The sequence below is a fragment of the Taeniopygia guttata genome, chromosome 30 (genome assembly GCF_048771995.1).
Source record: "Taeniopygia guttata chromosome 30, bTaeGut7.mat, whole genome shotgun sequence".
Taxonomy (NCBI): Eukaryota; Metazoa; Chordata; class Aves; order Passeriformes; family Estrildidae; genus Taeniopygia; species Taeniopygia guttata.
In genome coordinates this window covers 3,850,654-3,870,974 of record NC_133055.1, presented here as the reverse complement: position 1 = coordinate 3,870,974, position 20,321 = coordinate 3,850,654, and the positions used below count along the sequence as shown (strand labels likewise).

At 52.6% G+C, this 20,321-nt stretch overlaps 1 pseudogene; it reads left to right on the top strand.

Moving 5' to 3' along the window:
* The first annotated feature begins 264 nt into the window (after positions 1-264).
* LOC140680880 (uncharacterized) overlaps positions 265-20,321 on the top strand; it is a 122,312-nt pseudogene continuing 102,255 nt past the window's right edge.

The following is a 20,321-nucleotide window of genomic DNA, read 5'->3' as shown; positions in this document are numbered from 1 at the left end:
GCCCCTGCAGCCCAGAGCAGGGAAGAAGGGGAGAAGGGAGCCCGGGAGCCCAAACAGCCCCGGCACCCCTGAATGGGGAGAGCCAAGAGGGAGGAGCTTTTGGGATTGCTGGGACTCCCGGCAGCCTGGGGAGGGCGGGCAGCGAGGAGAAGGGGGACCCCCAATCCAAGCGTGACCCCAGCAGCTGGGACAGGGGGGAGCCCCGAACAGCAAAGGGGAGGCAGCAGGGACGGGGAACTCCTGGGAGGCTTTTTCAGGGCTGGATCTCGGTGTTTGGGAGGTTTTTATGGAGCCCACGTGGCCAGGGACTTCTAGGGATGGACTGGGACAGAGGGAGCTTCAAACTCAACGTTCTCATCCCTTTTTTCCCCCAAACCAGGATTTCCCATTCCCAGCCCCTGGGAGGCTGCGAGGAAGAGGAAGAGCCTCTCCTTGTCCTTCCTCCCCCAGGGCAGGAGCTGAGGATGGAGAGCAGGGAGGACAAATCCCCGCGGCAGAACCTGGTGGAAGAGGCCGTTTTGAGCGGCTCCACAGCGCAGGAACCCGACGGGGAGAAAAAGCCCCGGAGATCCTGCACGAGGAGGGGCTGCAAACGCAGATCACGGGGATCTGAGGGGGAAAGACCCACCCTGGGCCGGGGAGGCGGCCGGAGATGGAGCCAGAGCCCAGAGCTGGGGGTCCCTGAGCAGCTCCATGATGGGAAGAAGCCCCACAAGTGCTCGGAGTGTGGGAAGAGCTTCAGCCGGAGCTCTGACCTGATCGTGCACCAGAGGACCCACACCGGGGAGAGGCCCTACGAGTGTGGGGAGTGTGGGAAGGGCTTCAGCCGGAGCTCCAGCCTGATCAGGCACCAGAGGATCCACACTGGGGAGAGGCCATATGAGTGTTCCAAGTGTGGGAAGAGGTTTCAGACCAGCTCCGATCTCCTCAAGCACTATCGGGTTCACAGGGAGGAGAGGCCCTTCTGCTGCCCCGACTGTGGGAAGGGATTCAGGGACAACTCAAATCTCATCCAGCATCGCCGCATCCACACTGGGGAGAGGCCCTACGAGTGTTCTGAGTGTGGGAAGAGGTTTCAGACCAGCTCCCATCTCCTCCAGCACTATTGGGTTCACACCGAGGAGAGGCCCTTCTGCTGCCCCGACTGCGGGAAGGGATTCAGGTTCAACTCCACCCTCATCCAGCATCGCCGCATCCACACTGGGGAGAGGCCCTACGAGTGTGGGGAGTGTGGGAAGAGATTCTCATATAGCTCTAACTTGACCAAACACCAACAAAGGCACCGGTAAGGGAAGCCCTGTGAGTGCCCCGAGTGCGAGAAGAGCTAAACTCCATCCCCCACTGGAGGACCCACATTGGGCACAGCCCTGGTGACCCACATTCCCTGTGATCCATGTTGGGAACACACCTGGCTGCTTCTCCTTTTGTGTTGACCTTCATTTTTTTCTCTTCTCAAACTCTCTCTGCTCCAAGACCCAAGAGGGATCCATCTTTCACCTCAAATCCACTCACATCCCACTGAAAACAAATTAATTTTAACCCACAGAGCCTCAATCCCACCTCAAATTGTTTGTTCCCACCTCAAAAAAAACCTCAATCCCACTCCAAACTCACTCGAATCCACAGCTGCCAGGGTGAGATGGTTTTGGGAGGAGATCGGGAGAAGTGGGATCCCAATTTGGAGCAGTGAGATGGGGATTGTGTGGGGCTGCGTGGCTGGGATATATTTGATAGCAAATAAAACTTTCAGACTTACTGATTTCTTTGCCGTTCATCTCCAGTCCGTGGCAGTTCTGTTTTTCAGGGCACCACCTTCTCAGCTGATTGTGTTTGTGTCCTCCTTTCCCTCCCACCTCTCTTTGCCTGCTCTGTTTCTCTCTCCGTGTCTCCCTTGAGCCAGGGACCTCCAAAGACCCTCCCCCAATTTAATTTCCTCAGGGACCACCAAAGATCCTTCCCTGATTTAATTGAATCCTCCTCTAATTTAATTGCCCTCTCTGCCCCCAATGACCCACCCCTGATTTTTTAATGATTTTATTTCCCAATTATTATTTTAATTCTTAGTTCAGGAGCTGAAGTTATGGAGGCCAGCAGTGAAATGTCTCTGTAGGATTTTGCTCCACTTGGCTTTCAGCCCCTTCTCAAGAGCTTTGCCTTCGAGGGCAAAGGGAATGTCTTTTCCTGGCTGGGAGCTGAAATTCCAGACCTCTGGAATGTGTGCAGGGCCATATAGACTGGGATCAATTAGAGATTGGGATCAAATATGCACTGAGATCCTGTGGTCTAGGATCAGCTAAGGACTGGGATAAATTAGGGACTGGGGCCCTACAGACTGGAATGAACTGAACTGGGATCAAATACGGACAAGGATCAAATATGGACTGGGATCCTATGGACTGGTATCAACAAGGGACTCGGATAAAATAGGGACTGGGATCCTACAGACTGGGATCAAATTGTGACTGAGATCATATGGACTTGGATCAACTAGAGACCTGGATCAACTACGGACTGTGTTCAAATACAGACTGGGATCAGATATAGATTGGGATGATATGGACTGGGATCAAATATAGACTGGGATAAAATTGGGACTGGGGTCAGATATGGACTGGGATCATATGGACTGGGATCAAATATAGACTGGGATAAAATTGGGACTGGGGTCATATATGGACTGGGATCATATGGCCTGGGATCATATGTGTTGGGGAAGCTCAAATAGGAAAGCCTTATAAATATGACTGCCTGGCAAAAGGTTTAGGAAATACAGAGACTGAGATGGTAACAAGTTGTGACATACCAAACCGTAGTTACTGCACAAGTAGAACACAATCGTACAGCCAGGATGAAGACAATCCCCCCTTCTGGTTGAACAATGCCCTTACCTACAGGTAGGTCCAAGGGTCAAATGGACTGTTGGATCTCACCCCAATGTATGGTTCATCCCACACCTGTAACCCTCCCCTGAAGCATCAGGAGTCTGTGACCCCATTGGCCCAAGTCTTGTTCCAGCCCACCTTGAAGCCCCTGACAAGGAGTCCCTGAGGAGCCAGAAGCTCTCTTGGAACTTCCCTTCTCTTGGAACTGCCCCTCTCCTGGAACATCCTCTTGGGATCCTCTCTTATCTCCCTCTACCCCTTGCCTCTCCCTTCCCCCACGCCCTCGGGCCTGCCACGGGTCAGGTCTGGTGACTCCAAGCAGGGCCTTTCACCCTCTCTAATAAACCAGATATTCTAAGGGCAGCCTTCAGAGATCTCTCGTCTCCATCCACCCAAACCGTCCTGGAGTCCAGCGTCCTCGTAATATGGACTGGGATCAACTAGGGACTGGGATCAAATACAGACTGGGATCAAATATAGTCTGGGATAAATATGGACTGGGATAAAATAGGGACTGGGATCAAATACGGACTGGGATCAAATATAGTCTGGGATAAAATATGGACTGGGATAAAATAGGGACTGGGATCAAATACGGACTGGGATCAAATATAGTCTGGGATAAAATAGGGACTGGGATCAAATAGGGACAGGGAACAACTAGAGATGGGGATCAAATATGGAACTGGGATCCTATGGACTGGGACAAACTGGACTGGGATTATATGGAATTGAGATCCTATGGAACAGCATAAACTTTCTAACATGACACATATAATATTCATTGTAACACTTGCGAAAAGCCAATTATAAATATGCATTTGTCACAATCTCTCCTCTTATTCTTTATAAATCATTTGGCTTGAGCAATATTTCTTATCCTCTTGCATTCTTTGGACTCTGTTGGTAATCAAATAAAACATGGGATTAAACAAAGAAGAAATATCAAAACACTTGTAACACATAAAAGGAAGAATCCTAATTTCTTCCACCATCCCATTCTCAATACATTACCCCACCTGTTAGTTTTTAACATTATTTTCCCTTTGGTTTTTTTTGGACTGATACCAGGGTCATAATTTTTTTCTGATATCCTTTGTTTTTTCCAGGATGACGCCCTCATTGCCATCTATTTTCAACAATCTGTACACCCCATTCTTTAGCCAATAAATAGCGTAAAGCCAACCTATTTTAACACACTGCAGATATAGTTTGGCTTTGCTGACTCAATATTAATTCCAGTGCCTGAGCAGCTTTGTTTGTTATCTCCTCTATAACTGCTTGGAGTCCTATAATGCGATGCAGTATATAATTTGGGGTTAATACAGAGCTAGATTGCTGTGCTGGTTTCACCTTTTTGTTTACTAATTGGCTTTTTACCGAATCTTGGACTATATGTCTAAGATCAAATGTAAAACAAATCCATCTCTCTCCTTTTGGACATTCCATGCCCCAAGTATTACTACTTTTTCCCAAGTTCCTTGTAATCCAATATTTTTCCCCATGTTGCCTGCAGGTACTCAGTTTGGGTGGGTCTGTGGCTGTTGACATGGGTGTGTGTAACAAAAAGGAACTTTGGTTCCTTTCCGTGTAATACTTTCTGTAGCATTTGGGACACGATCTTGCTGGTATCTCAGAAGGGAAAAGACAACAAATGAGAGACAGAAACAGGAATGACAGAGGTCTGGCATGGCTTATACCCCCACCTCCCCTGCCTATGGGGTTGCTTCCCACAGCAGGTACGTGTGATCTTCTCGGTGGTGAGTACAGTGCTCAGTCCAGGCTTGCCCTCTGTTTCCCTTGTCACTCCTTTTTACTCATTTTTTTAGGCAAGTCCTTTTCGACACTCCTTAACTGTGGCTTCCCACCGTTCCTCAGGTATCTGTCACTGAACAGGCACTAATAATTCCCATCCACAAAACAAAGTTATTACTTCAGTTTTTGAGTTCTTTCTGTATAGGGGATTGATTAGTACTCAATACTTCTTGCAACGAGAACATAGATTTTGTGAACTACAATGCCAATTATTCTCATAATTTAAACATTCATTTATAGCCCAGCTGGCATGTCCAATATGAGGATGAATCACATAAAATATACAGTATAGTACTGATGGCAATTTCCCTTCTTCCCTGTACAAGCCACAGGCTGAGGCCAGGCTATAAGAACTCTTTGACTGAAACTCTCCCGATCCTCCTGTTTGAAGTGGCAGTGTTCCTCTGCCAAGGAGGTGTCGGAGGCGTCTCAGGGTTTATTCAGGCCGGGCTTAGAACCAGTGATGCAAGCTTTGCCTTATTTCTTAGTGAGGTGTTATTCTTTGTACCTGCCTTGGATCATTTGGATCTTCCCAAACCATTATCACCCAGTCCTGGTTGGAAGTCAATTTGGTATCACCCGGTTTAGATGTGATAGTCCATTCCTCAAGTTTCCTCACAAGTCCTTTGGTTTTGCTGGCATGAATTCACCCTCTTTCCATGGTTTTGATTGCTGCTTTAATGGTACCTGGAAAGGATTTCTTAATTGCACAGTGTTAAAAGAAAAACAATACTGCATTAGCTTTTACCATTAGTTTTCTTTAAAACTTTCTGAGTTTAAGTAAACTCTTTTTCTACATCTGCCGCTTCTTCTTGTATCCAGCTGTGTTAATATCTGCAGAGACCAATTGTTCTTCCTGTGAGCTATAATTAGTTAAATAAAAAAGACCAGGCCAATTTTAACATGAGATGTATCACATCTCTTGCCTTTTACTTTTTGGGTAACATTTAACTGTTTTAGTCTTACAGACTTTAAGTCGTCAGAACAAAAGCCTTCTCTTCTTAACAACAGCAATCAGAAAGAAAAAAGAAATCTTGCTTAAGACAATAAACCACTTTGTGAGAGTCACAATCTCTGCCTTGATCTTATCTCTACTGGTGGTCCTGTTCACAGCCTTGGGTTTAACTCTGTCCTTCCCCACTTCCCCCCCTCCTTGTTGTCACTCTGCCTAGCAGGAATGGGGGAGAACTTACAGATAGCTGTGGCTGAGGGGACCTTGGGGGTGTATTTCGCTCTCCCCTTCGCTCTCTTTCTCTCTCTCTCTCCCTTTCTATCTCTTTCTCTTTTTTTTTCTCTCTTCACATTTCAGCAGCCACATTCCAATATCAGTCCACTTTCTAACATTAATCCTACATCCTGGAGAGGTGAGTCTGCCAATCACCTCTCCCCCCTTTTTCAACTTCCTTAGGAAGTAAATTACTTTTGTTATGCATGTTCTGCAGGCCTGTAATTCACAGCACCCTCCACCAAGGCTACCAGCCACTCACAGCTGACAGTGCAAAAATAAAGACTTGGTTTGCTATCACAATTTTTCCATTCACAAGCTTGAAAAGGTTGCAGGAACAAAGTAAACAACAACTTACTTCCAAAGTGACCCTGCCTGCACCAAAACAAATTCAAGGCAATGCTAGTTAGTGCAATGCAATTTGCAACGAAGCCAAGGTTTGATTTGGGAAGGCCATCTGAGGACACAAATCTGTATTTTGAAGAGGGAATGGACAAAATATGAATAGAGTTGAGGGAAGCGGGAGGACAGCAAGTGAGGAATTTTTCTCTGCAACACTCTCTTTTTGACTGCCAGGAAACACTCTCCAAAGAGGTTCCTACGGTACAAACAATAACTGGGTGGGAAGAGGCGCTCCTGAATTCAAGCCTTAATGTCATAATAGGAAACTGCCCCTGAGCACTGCAGTGCTGGAGCACCCTGCCTGCAAACTCACCAGAGGCAAGCCACTGCTGCCACGCTGCAGGGCTGCCTGCAGCACAGAGGGAATCATGGCCAAGCCCTCCCTGCAGGCCTGGGTAATCCACACAGGGAGCCCAAAACTTCCTCACAGCTCTCTAACTCATTCAAGAAATAAACCTACAGCAAGCAGAGATCCCCCCACCATCTTTTTAATGTGTATGTGTCACACACCCACAGTGATGCTGAAAGTAAAAAAATTAACAGCTTACATTAGAAGATACTGAAACCTTTTCTTCACCTCACTTTGTAGGTTCCCTTTTCTATATGTAGCCACCTCCAAGTCTGGGGAAAAACTGAGCCCTATTTTTCAGAAGTCTCATGCATGAACAACTCTAGCTGCTGTTCCAGGTACACTGCAAGTAGTTAGCACTTCCAGAAAAAATAACAAACAAACAAACCAAAAAAACTAAGAAAGCAAAACACATTTGGGTACATGAAAAAGGACTGGCTGGAAGAAAAAATGTTTCTCATTGACCTACCAAGCAGCTGGTGTTACCTTTAGTTTAACTTTACACACTGAGAACCGCTCCAGTGAACAGCCTGCATCAACTCAAAATAAATTAATGGCAGGTTTTGCTATGTCACAGCTGTAAACTAGTTTCTCAGTCCTAGAGTACAGTAAGTTATGTATTTCAAGATAAAAATCACAATGCAAATCGGAAGAAATTTCATACTGCATGAGGTGTGCACACAATTGATTTACCTCCAAAAGTCAGTTTATGACTTTTCTCTACCAGGATTGCAGTAGCTGCTATAGCTTGAACACACACTGGCCAGCCTTGATTTACTGGATCTAACATCTTTGATAAATAAGCCACGGGTCTCTTTACTCCTCCCCAGTACTGAAACAAAACCCTATGAGCTACCCCCTTTTCTTCATTTCCGTACAGATGAAAGGGTTTTGCTAGTGAAGGTAAGCTTAAAGTTGATATTGGGGCTAGTTTTAACTTCAGTTTTCTTAGTTTTTCACCATCTTCTTTGCTCCATTTTATAGCATCTCCTCTGTCAGTTTATTCACACAAAAAATTTTACTGCCTGTGTGCATCCTTCAATCTACAATATCCCAATAATCCGAGTATTTTTCTGATTTTCCCCTTTGAAGGGGGAGGGGGAAGGGATAGAATTCCTGTGATTCAGTCTGGGTTGAGCTTCTGACTACCCTTACTAATCACATTGGGTGCCTCCTGGATTGCCCCCGGAAAGAGCCCATCTCTGCCCGGAGCCACGTTTATTCATTTGTAAATTAGGTCTTTCTTTCTCTGTCATCTGTGGTTTCTGCAGCCCCGGCTGCTGCTTCTGGCCTTTTAAAACTTTAAGAATCTTTTTGTACAAGCACAACTGACTTAATGTATATTTTACATAAGCACGAATTATTCCATAACATATATTACAATGGGGCTGCAGAGATTCCCCCTGCAGGTCCGTGGGGATGCAGAGATGCCCCTGCAGGTCCATGGGGATGCAGAGATCCCCCTGCAGCTCCGTGGGGATGCAGAGATCCCCCTGCAGCCCCTGGAGGAGCCAGGCTGGAGCTCGGGGATGCCTGAGAGGAGGCTGTGACCCCGTGGGCAGAGGGGCCCCGCTGGAGCAGCCTGGCCTGGCAGGACCGAGCCCGTGGCACAGTGACCCACGCTGCAGCACTTGGAGGGGGCTGTGCCCCAGGGGATGGACTCGGCTCGGAGAAGTTCCTGGAGAAGTCTCGGCTGGGAGAGAGCGCAGGGTGCAGCAGGGAACGACTCCTGTCCCTGAGCAGAGGGAGAAGCCGCGGGGGATGAGCTGAGCACGGCCCCATTCCCTGTCTCCTGCCCTGCCGGGGGAGGAGGTGCAGCTGGGAGCAGGGAGGCGTGGGGAAAGCTGCATTTAAGGCTCTGCACTGACTTCTCCTCATCCTGCTCTGAGTCTTTGCAGTTTTCTGCCAGAAATCTCTCCCCTCCCCCGCTCACCCACAGGGCTTTGGGCAGGTTTCCCTTTTTGGGGGAAATGAAAGCCAAGCACCGATGCACTAATGAGGGGCAGGAGAAGGGAGGCTCCCGGGCTTCCCGCAGAGCCGGAGGCACGGAAGGCGCAGGGCCGGGAAAGCCGTGGCGGGAGGTGCGGAGAAGTTTGTTTGTGTGGGCAGCTCAATCCCGCCTCGGGCCCGGGCCCGTCCCGGGGCTGTTGCTCATCTCCGGCTTTGCCCTCACGCAGCGCGGGGGGCCCTGAGAGCGCGGGGCGAGTCTGGGCCGTGCGCAGAGCCCGCCCCCAGCTCGCTGCCATTGGCCGCTGGTGCCGTCAGTCGTGGTTGCGGCGCGCTGATTGGTGGGAGCGGGGCGCAGCACGGCCCCGGCGGCGGGCTGAGGGCGGCCGTGGGCGGGCAGCGGCGCCATTGGCGCCGGGAGCGTCTGTGCGGGCCCGGGAGCGGCGGCAGCGGCCGGAGCGCGGTGAGGCGGCGTCGGCGGAGCTCGGAGGCGGCCCCGGCGCAGGTGGGAGCCGCGCTGGGTTCTGCGGGGGCTCGGGGCTGGCTGCGGGCGGAGGGGGCGGCAGGGGGCTGCGGCGGGTCGGTGGTGCCGTGTCCGGCCCGTGCCGGCCCCGGGCTGAGGGCGCGGCGGGAGCGGCTGCCCGCGGTCTCCTTCCCGCCGGGGCCTGGGCAGGAGCCGCTGCCGGAGCAGCGCTGGCTCGGCCCGGCTGCTGTGGGTAGGACCGAGGGGGCTGCCCCGCGGCCGGGAGCGTGCGGGGAAATTCCCGTCGCCGGAGGTTTCTGTGGCCGGAGGAGAGCGAGGAGTCCTGTAAAAGTGACTTTATTGCCGAGCAGGGGGAGAGGCCGTGGGACATTTGCCGTGCGCTCTCTGCCATGGTTGTAGTCCGCAGCCTCCTTTTTATCCTCATTTTCCCGGCCGCATCTCCCTCTGCCTTTGCCCACGGGCTGAGGTCCTTGGAAGGTTCAGACTTCCCGATTCGCCTGCTGCCTGTCCTCGTTAATATGCACCCTCCTTTTGTATACCAGCCGATATTCATGGCTCTGTTAAGCCTTTGTTCTTCTCCTCGAAGTTCAGGAATTTAGCGGGACTTTGAGAAATTGTGTGTCTCAATTTGTGAAATTTATTGGAACTGATGGTTTCCCCCGTTACTTCCTTATCTACAGGTGCCTGGCTCTCTCTCCAGGCAGATTCACTCCTTGACTCTGTTTTGTTACTCCCGGGTCCTCTTTGGTTTTGGGATTATTCTCGGATTATTCCCTGTCCTTTTGTAGGCGTTTGTGGATCAGGAGGCCTGGCTGCCACCTGCATCCCCTGGCTCAGCTGCTGGATGAGCTGCACTGCCAAGGTGTGGAGCATGGTGAAAAGATGAGAATTGCTGCGGCACAGAAGAGGAGAAGCGGCACAGAAGAGGAGAAGCGGCATTCATGTAACCCCTGGTGTATCGGGGAGCCACGAATGTGTGTCCCATTCCCATCCTTTCCCTGTTTGGACCAATACATAAACTGCTCTCCTTTTTCGTTTGTTATCTTTTTCAGCACTTTTCCCTTGTCTGGTCTTTGCCAACAGCAGTTGGAGCCATTTAGTTTTGCACAAACTCCCTTTTTTTCTGCTCACAGATAATCTGATCTCATCCCCTGGTGAAATGTTGTGTTCCTCTTTCAGTGGATTGGTCGGCAGGAAGGTCAGGAGCTGGAGCTGTCTAGTTGGTTCTTCTTTTGAGGACAGCTTTTAATCTAATGATGCCATTGAAATTATAAATGGGTTCTCTGCTTCCTGATATGAATTGGTTTGGGTTCCCTGTGGCTGGTCCATGGTGTTGTAGGATTTGTTCTGGTGGCCCTTCATCTTTTCCCCATTTTTGGGTGCTCCCTGCAGCCAGGGCTGCATTAATTGTTCGCATTTTTCTAATTACATCATCAAATACTTGAATTCCAACTGATTTCCCTGGACTTGTTCTAGCAAAAGCCCCAGTGCTCTGATACACCCTGTACAGCACAGACAGTGACAGCAGATGTTGGAGTGGGCAGAGGGATGATCTCCCCCTTATTTTAGTGAAGTTTTCACAACATTCTCCATTTGCTGTTTCCCTTTGCAGCTTCAGCCATTTCTGTTTCAGAGTCAGATCCTCACCATGGGCTCTGCCTTCAGCCGTGCAGATTCCATCTGTGCAAGCAGGCAGAGCTTGGGGTGAGGGGCAGAGGGAATCAGCCAATTCCTGCCCCAGGCAAGAAGAGCCAGGTACATTGTCCCCACTCTGCCCCGGCAGAGTTAATTTGCATTTCTAAAGCTCCTCTCCTGGGTGCCTGGAATGCAGCTTCTCTTCCAGAGCAGCCTTCAGCAGCTTCACAGCTGCTCCCCCCACCAGCACATCCTGCTGCTTTTTTTTTTTTTTCCCCTTCAAATCATGTATTTATGGTTTGTGAGTTAAAGGGTCACCTTTAATTCTCTTCTAGTTTTGCAAAATGCGGCCTAAAGAGGAATGTCGAAAAACCCAGGCTAAAATTTTTCTATCTCTTAGAGCAACACAAAAAAAGCCACAATAAAATTCCAAGGCGATTCAGTTTTTTCTACTTCTCCTCGAAGTAAAAACTCATTCTCACATCCCTAACCGAAACCTAACCGGCAATATAGAAGTAGGAATAATACAAAAAAATACTCTAATGCTCTAAACTTTGCATTGAAACTGCAAGAAAAAGGAAAACTCCACCAATATGTTTCGTGTTAGAGTAAAGGCATTTCTTGATTCTGGCCAGGATGTGCAACAGAAATCATTCCATCCCCACAAAGCCCGGGTGTGCAGAGAAAATCGTTCCATGACACATGGGTTTTACTCGATTTTTCCCTAAATTAATACAGTCTAAAGCAATCTAAATCCACTGGTTTAATGTTCTGTAGTTTCAAGTTGTGCAGATTTCTTTGCTTCTGCTGTTAATGAGGTGGGAAGTGCTGGATTTCCTTCTCAGCCTTTTGCAGACCAGGTGTCTGCAGCCCTGGCAGTGTCTGGGGTAGGTGTTGGTTGCTGTTTGCTGCTGGGGTTGATGTTTTGCTGCTGGGTGTTATCTTTGTGGGTATCTTTTGGGCCATTCCCAGTGTGTTGAGATGTTAAACTCATCTCCATTGAGTGGTGTAACATCCCTTAACAAAACCTTTAACATTTCTTTCCCCAGAGCCAAGGCAAAGCAAGCCTGAGTAGAGAAATGAAAGGTTAACAATGTTAAAGTCTATGAGCTGGTGTATTTTCCATCAATGCCATGGCAGGCAGGGCAGTGTGTGAGTGTAAGTGAGAGCCAGAGTGGAATTGTCCCGTGCTCTTGCCCAGCAGCTGTGGCAGGGCAGGCCCAGAGAGCGCTGAAGCTGCAGCAGTGGCAGCAAGGGCTGTCCCCGGTGGCTGGAGCTGCCAAAGGAGGGTGGCCAGGCCGAGGATTTCAGCAGAGGATGTGTGGGCAGGCCCAGGGCCTTGCCCCGCTGCGGAGCCCTGGCTGCTGCTGCGCTGCCTTCAGTGCAGGCTCAGTGGGGGCCTCCCATCCTCCTGCTGCAGGCGGGAAGTGCAAATCTCCGGGGCTGCAGAGACCTGGAGCCGAGGCTGAGGGGTCCCCCGTGCTCAGCTGTGCTGGCGGCTGTTTCTGGCCTCGGGGCCACTTGGCACGGGCCACGCCACTTGGCCACCAGTGGTGCTGCTCTGCACTCCTTAGGCAGGAGCCGATGTCCTGCTGGGATGTTGGCAACAGCAAAGTGCCAAGGCAGGCTCTGTGCCAGCCCAGCTTCCTGGGGGAGAGATTGCACCAGAGACAGGATTCTGGCCACAGACTGCTTCAAATGTGCATCCCTTATCTCCACCCTGCACTCGGTGGAGAATTCCCAGGGTAAGGAATTCCTGAGATCAATTGCAAGGGAGAGAACTGAATATCTGCCCTGGGTCTGGCTCTTCTTCTTGCCCAAGCCAATGGCAAAAGCCGTACCCATGGCATCTTGGTTTCTATCCCCAGCTTCCAAAGGTGTTTCTTTCTTTCCCCTTTCATTTTTTGCACCCAGCCTGAGCTCTGGGGGTGCCAGGGGTTCTGGAGGTCCCATTGTATTCCTAAAGCTGCCATAACCCCCTGGAGGATCTTTCCTGGAAAATGAGTTCTGCTGTCTGAGTCTATGGCTTCCACAATGCCTTTTAAATGAATTATTTCTTTCAGTGGTTGCTGAGCAATCAGAATTGCTTTTGCCCCCCTGTTAGGTGAGATGGTGTCACCAGAAGATATTGAAGCCTTCCTGCTCAGGGCATTTCAGTGCCAGGCTCTTACAAGCACACACAGCTGTGCCGGTTGAGCTGACCATGGGGGGTAACCTGGGCTTTGTCTGATTCCCTTTCCTCAATAACAGCGTGTCTTGGAACTCTTTTCCCTTCTGCTGCCCTTGAAGAGCCATCCACAAAGACATTTTCTGCCTCAGGCCAGGCAATGTCTCCTGAATCTCCCCCAGGCTGGGTCTGGAGCTGTGTCACTTGAATGCAGTGCTGGGTTTCTTCCCAGCCCCTCTGGGGGCTGTTCAAACAGGAGGCTGGGTTAAACCCTTCCCCTGTCCTCAGTTCTGAATCCTCCTGTGCCACTGAACAAGTTCCACACTGTAATAACCGAGCACTGCTCATCCATTGCGAGGCTCTTTTGGTTATCAGAGCTTGAACTTGATGGCAGCCTGGAACAGTTGGAGATCCTGTTGTCATCAGGTTTTGGGCCTCGGTTCCCGTTGAAGCTGTGGCTGCACAATTCTGCAGACAATGAGGCCACTGTGGCCACTGGGTGAAATGTTTTGGCCCAAGGATTTATTTTGGCATGGCCCTGTTGAACATTCACCTACAATTCCAATTTCTTTTCTGACTCTGGAAGAGCCACAGCTGAGGCATCAATATTTTTGGTTTTTCATTTTCTCAAGTTTTATTCACTTTCTCCTGTCCATACCACAGCGTGGAGGCTGTCTGGGGTTACAAAGTCCTACAGTGTTCTGGCTGGAACAGAGAATCCTCAATCCAAGTTGTGTAATTCCCTATTAATTCTCAGAATTTTCTCTGCTCCTTTTTGGTCCTGGATAAGGTTACTTCTGAGATTGCCCACACCTTCTCTTGGTCATTCAACCACGTAACTTCAGTCAAAATATGTCCCAAATATTTAACGTTTTTCTCCACCATTTCCATTTTTTCCCTTAATACTCAAAAGGTTTTTTTTTATCTAGAAAATTCAGCCATTTCATAGAGGCTTTGTCTTCCACTTGTTCTTGTGCTTCTCATTGGAGCCATCAGATTCCCTGAGTGGCAGGATAGGAGTGCTGTAGGGAGACATCCCTGGCTCCAAAAGCCCTGCCTTTAGCAGGGACTCCATACCAGGCTGTGAGCCCTTCCTTTTAGCCCCCACTTGTCCTGGTTGCTTCCCAGTAATTTGGAGAGGCTCCACATCAAATTTTCCCTCTGGGGCTGCCCATACCTCTGGGTTCCCTTCAGCATAGGCCTTGCCAGACATTTGACACAAAGGTACAGCAGCAATAGCCTCTGTATCACCTTTTACAGTATTACAATGCCACCACCAAATTTCTTCCTAGTTAATAACAATCACAGTAGGAGGAAAAGAAATCGGTTTATTTCAAACCTGCTCCCCACAGCTCCTAATTGAACAAATGACACCAGCTCATCTTTCCCAGTTATTCCCTTAATAATGAAAACATTCCTTTACAATGTTCCCCCCTTAGGTGTAAGATTCAGAGTGGATGGAGAGGCCCCTGTGTCCATCAGGAGAGGCCTCCTCTGGATGCAGACCCAGCCTGGATGTTCTCCAGGGCTGCAGTGTGGTGGGTCCCCGGTGGGATGGGAGCTCAGAGAGCCCTGACAATCCATGTCCATGCAGGGGTGGACTCGCTCCTCCTGAGGGTGCTGCTGTCTGTGCTTGCAGTGTCCTTGTGGGCTGCAGCTGGAGCCCTGACTCCTTCCCAGGGGCTGTTTGGGTGGGCTCTGCCCTGGCCAGGAGGGCAATGCCTCTGCCAGGTGCTTGTGGCCGACGCCGTCCCCTGGGTGCTGGGGCCCCCTTGGGCCCTGGGGTTGGTCCCTCAGGGGCTGTGGGAACTCTGCCATGGCCTTTGCCTTCAGCTTGGCCTTTTGCTCATCCCTCCTTGCCTTCAGCTGCTGTGCCTTTGTGCCCAAGTGCTGCAGGGCCTTCTTCTGCCACTCCTGCAGCCGCGGTCACTGCCTGTGGGTGCTCATCCTCTGAGAGCTGCTGAGCTTTCTGCAAAATCTTTCCTTTCTGCAGGGACCCAAGCCAAATCCTTCACAGAAAATCCTGATCCATCCATGTGCACTCTGCATTTCCCACAGGTTCCTTTGTTTTGCTCCTTGTGCTCAGGGTCCCCTGCACAGCCCGTGTGGCAGAGCCGGTGCCTGTCCTGCCGCAGTGTCCAAAGGCGGCCCCCCCGGCGGGCAGGGCCGGCAGCTCCCCGGGGCCGGGCAGCGGCCGGGGCGTCCCGCAGCCTCCTGGGGGCCGGGGGCCACTGCCGGCCCTGCCCGGGGCTGGTGGGCTCAGGCAGCGCCCGGCGCTGAGCCCCGGCTGCCCCACAGCCCCGGCCCGGCCCCACAGCTCCCCACAGGCCCCCAGCCCTGCTCCCGGTCCCGCACCTCTGCGCCTGCTGCTGCCGCTGCCCACCACAGAGAAACTCCTGACATCCCGACCTCCTGCTTTTCCTCTCCTGGAAACTGGGAATTCAAAGTATCAGCTGGCAAATTGTCAGGATAAGACCCTGCTGAAAAACATCCCAATCGTGAATATTTTTCTGTTCCTCCTCTTTGCCATCATCCTTTTTCTTACCACACACATTCCTCCTGCTGCTTCTTGCCTGAACCATATTGCTGCACACTCCCCTTCACCTGATCCCTTCCCAGCACACCAACACCATCCATCCCGTGTTGTCCAAATCCCTTCTTCACTTCCCTTATTGCCCCCCTGGGTGTCCATGTCCTTAATTACCTCTAAGGGAATGTGCAAAATACCTCACCATTCTCCCAAGGGACCCTTCAGAGACATTTTGGGATCATCCTCCCTTTGGCCAGGACCCCTCCCTGGCTTTCCCTTTTCTCCCCTCCATGGGTGCCCTGCCATGTTCACTCCCCGAAGATCCCAGGGCACTCACTGATGAGATTTTCAGTGCTCTCTCCCTGCTGACTCTTCACAGACCCCCCTGATGTGTCACTCATCTGTCTCCTGGTCACTCCCGGGTCCCCAATCAATCCCCGGTGCCGCCGCCAGCCAAGGGAGCCGATCACCCAAAGTGGGTGAGACACCTTCATCTGCACTCCCTGCCCCAGGGTGTGCGGGAAAATTGACATCAACAGAGGATTCTGTCCACAAAGCAGACAGAGGAGTCCTGTGAAATTAATTTCATTTCTAAAAATGGGAGAGGCCATGGGACATTCCCCATGGGATCTCTCCAATTGATGGAGGACACAGCCTCCTTTTCACCCTAATTCTCCTGGCCACATCTCCCTCTGCTTTCCCCATTGGCTGAAGCACTTGAGAGCTGCAGACTTCCCAATCCACCTACTACATACTCCCTTAATATGCTCCCTGCTTTTATATAGCAAATGATATTCATGGCTCTGTTAAGTCTTTGTTGTTCTTCTGGAAGTTCATGAATAGAGCAGGGCCTTGGCTGAGCAGCAGTCTGTGTCATTAATTAATAACATTTTCTGAAACCGATTCCTTCTCCTGTCACTCCCTTGTGTACAGCTCCCTGGCCCTCTGAGCCTTCCCCCTCGGCCCCATCGCCCCCGCGAGGGGAATTTGGGGAGGTGGGAGTGGGGCAGCGCCAAGGCCGGGCCCCCCCGCGCTGTCCTGGCGGGAGCGGCTGCAGTGGGGACCGAGTGCGGGCGGGAGCGGCCGAGAGCCCAGCGCTGCCCCAGCCCGACCTGCCCCAGCTCCATCCCTGCCCCTCGGCTGGGATGCTGTGGGTCTGGGGGGGAGAGGGAGGCGGCAGTGGGTGCTGGGCCTGGGGGCAGGAGGAGAAGGGAAGGAGAAGCAGGCTTGAGGAACAAAATGGTCAAACAATGCAGGTGGCAGGAGAAGGTGGGATTGTGCAGGAGAAGGAGGAATGGCCAGAGGAAGAGGAGTGTGAGGAAGAGTAGGGACACAGGAGGAGGAGCAGAAAGAGGAAGCAGCAGAAGGTTCCACCCCTCCCTGTATCTGCAGCCTCCCCCCAGCCCCAGGAGCGTTGCTCCCCCCACATGCAGCAGGTGACTGTGGAGGGGGATCCAGGATTTTCCCAGGGTGAATCTTGGTGTTTCTGAGCTTGCTTGGGCTAAATGTTGGATCTTTGGTTTTATGTGGCAGCTGAATCTTTATGTTTTGGAGGAGGTTTTTTTCTGACTTGTGATGTTTGGGGAGTTTTTGATCTGTATCTTGAAGTTTGTGGGATTTTTGGGCTAAATCTTGGTGTTTTGGAGGTTCTTACAGACACAAGATTCTCAATGACTTCCTGAGATGAATTTGGGCAAGGAGGAACCTCCAGTCCAAGGTGCTCTCCTCTTGTTTTTTTCCCCAAACCAGGATTTTTCATTCCCTGGGTGTGCCTGGATGGAGGAGGAGGAAAAGCCCCGGAGATGCTGCAGGAGGAGGAGCTGCAAACCCAGCCCAGGGAGCTGCAGGGAGGAAAGAGCCCCCCTGAGCCAGGAAGGCGGGCGGAGATCCAGCCAGAGCTCGGAGCTGGTGGGGAAGCCTCATGGCAGGGAGAAGCCCCACAAGTGCTTGGAATGTGGGAAGGGTTTCAGCTGTAGATCCCATCTGATCCGGCACCAGAGGATCCACACTGGGGAGAGGCCCTACGAGTGTGGGGAGTGTGGGAAGAGGTTTCGGACCAGCTCTGATCTCCTCGTACATGAGCAGAGTCACACAGAGGAGAGGCCCTTCCGCTGCCCCGACTGTGGGAAGGGCTTCAAGCACACCTCCAACCTCACCGAGCACCGGCGCATCCACACTGGGGAGAGGCCCTACGAGTGTGGGAAGTGTGGGAAGGGTTTCAGACACATGTCTGGCCTGATCCAGCACCAGGTGACCCACACTGGGGAGAGGCCCTACGAGTGCTTGGAATGTGGGAAGAGCTTTGGGCATAGCTCAGGCCTGAGAACACACCAGCGCATCCACACTGGGGAGAGGCCCTACGAGTGTCCCCAGTGTGGGAAGAGGTTTCCGACCAGCTCCCATCTCCTCGTACATGAGCGGATTCACACAGAGGAGAGGCCCTTCCGCTGCCCCAACTGCGGGAAGGGATTCAACCGCAACTCCAGCCTCACCATGCACCGGCGCATCCACACCGGGGAGAGGCCCTACGAGTGTGGGGAGTGTGGGAAGAGCTTCTCACAGAGCTCAAACTTGACCCAGCACCAGCGGAGGCACCACTAAGGGAAGCCCTGTGAGTGCCCCGAGTGAGGGAAGAGCTTGGAGTGAGGGAAGAGAGTGAGGGAAGAGCTTGGAGTGAGGGAAGAGAGTGAGGGAAGAGCTTGGAGTGAGGGAAGAGAGTGAGGGAAGAGCTTGGTGCGCTGCTCCAGCTCCATCCCCCATGGGAGGATCCGGGCTGGATGATCCCCAGTGACCCCCGCTGGGCAGAGCCCTGCTGATCCGTGGTCCTGGTGATCCATGGTGGGTGTGGGGAAGGTGTTGGCTTCTTCTCCTTGTGCTGCTGTGATTTGGGTGGGTTCCCATGGATGGGGTAGAAGGTGAGTGGGGGGTCCTGGCGCACTGCGAGGGGCTCATAGCTCGGGGGTTCACAGCGCTTTGGGGGAGTCAGGGAAGGGGGGAAGCAGTGAATGGGGGGGGGTCCCAGTAAATTGGGGGGGGGCGCTGATGATAACAGGCGGTCCTGGGAGACAAGGGGGTGAAGGACCAAACCCTGAGCGACTTCCCTAGTGCTGGTGAACCCCCCGTGCCCCCCCACCCCTTAGGGTCCCCCACAGTCCCTGCACTGTTCCTGGGAGTCCCGTGGCTCTGGGGGGTCAAAGCGGAGGGGATGGAACCTCCGTCATGGATGGGGGGCACAAAGGGGGTCCGGGCCCAGTGCTCGGCGGGGTCGGTGCACGAGGGGGGCCCGGTCCCTGTCCCGGTGCACGGGGGTGGCGCTGCCTGGGGGGTCCCGGTGCTTGTGGGGTTCCCAGGGTTCGAGGGGGGTCCGGTCCCTATCCCGGTGCTTGGTGAGTGGGGGGCAGTGCCCGTGGGGCTCCCACTGCTCGGTAATTGGGGGGTGTCAGAATCCAGGACATCCCTCTGGCTGCCCTGGATGGCTCCAGACCCTGGCAGGGGCCTTGGAGACCTTGGCATGGTGTCAAGACACCGGTGGCTGTGGTTTTAGCCCCTGGAGAAAATTGCCAACTTTGTATGGGGAATTACAAGGCACAAGGGTTTGAGTAGCGTGGTAGGTGAATTAACACAGGGTGGAAAAGTAGCATTTTAACATTTTATAATACGGGGTTCAATGGGACAAGGTGGAGGGATCTGGGTGTGTCCTGACCTTCTTCTCCTTCTTTTTGCCCTCCATGTCTTGCTGTGATGGTGACACTTTTCTGTTGGTTGAAGGTAGAGACACACTGTCCAACATAAATGATAGATATTGGCACGTTATTGTAAACACAGTACAGGTATTTAGTGTAGAAGGCAAACAGCGCCCTGAGTGCAGGGAGACTGCCACAGACCGACCTGCTAGACAGAGCTCAGCAGAGCGGACAAAGCTGTTAGAGAAAAGGCAAAATAAACGGCCCTGAGAAGCAAAGCTCCGCATCTCGACTCCTTCTCTGCCCGTGCGGGCTGGGAGAAAAGGACTTTTCACAATCTCGGGGTCATCTCGACCTCCAGAAAACCGAGAGGGGGTCTCCACTCGTCCCAGTGCCCGGTGAGGGGGGTCAGTGCTCGAGGGGGGTTCGGGGGCACTGAAGGGGGTGCGGGTGCGGTTTTTGGGGGGTCCCGGCACCCCCCGGGGCAGGGTCAGTGCTCAGCAGCGGGGGCTGCCTGGGGACGCCCCCGGCCCCCAAATCACAGCCGGGTCTCCTGCAAGGCACTGAGGGGAGGCTCGTTCACCCCCCCCGCCCCCACCAGCATCACCACACACCTTCCCAAAGTGTCCCCAAGTGCTCCCAAAGTGCCCTCAGAATGTCCCCGAGTCTCTGCCAAGGTGACACCGGCCTGATGACGGCCCAGTGGTGATGTTGCTCTGTGCACAGCAGCCTCGGGATGTCCTCCATGGCTCTTTGGCACCGCTTGGCCACTGCACAGCCACCGTGGCCAGGAGAGGGACAGAAGAAGAGGGTGTTGATGTCCCCAAGTGTCCCCAGCAGGTGACGCGTGGCCAGGGGGGCACTGGCCTCCCACAGCTGCTCAGCCTCGGCCACTGTGGCCACCAAGGCCGCACGGAAATCGGGACACCTCCGTTGTTCCCTCCAGGGCAGCCTCGATGTCCCTGAGCCAGCGCTGCAGCTCCCGGGGGAACGCGGTGGCTTCGTCACACGCGGCCACCAAGTCCCCCAGCAGCCCCAGGTGCAGCTCCAGCCGCTGTCCCCTCCCGGTGGCCGCATCCCTGCAGCCATCGTGGAGCCCGGTGGCCGCCTTGGCGAGCCGGGCCCAGCTGTCCATGAGCCTGTCCAGCACGCGCCTGGCGCTGGCCAGGGCTCTCACACAGGCCCAGGTGGTCCCTGGGGTG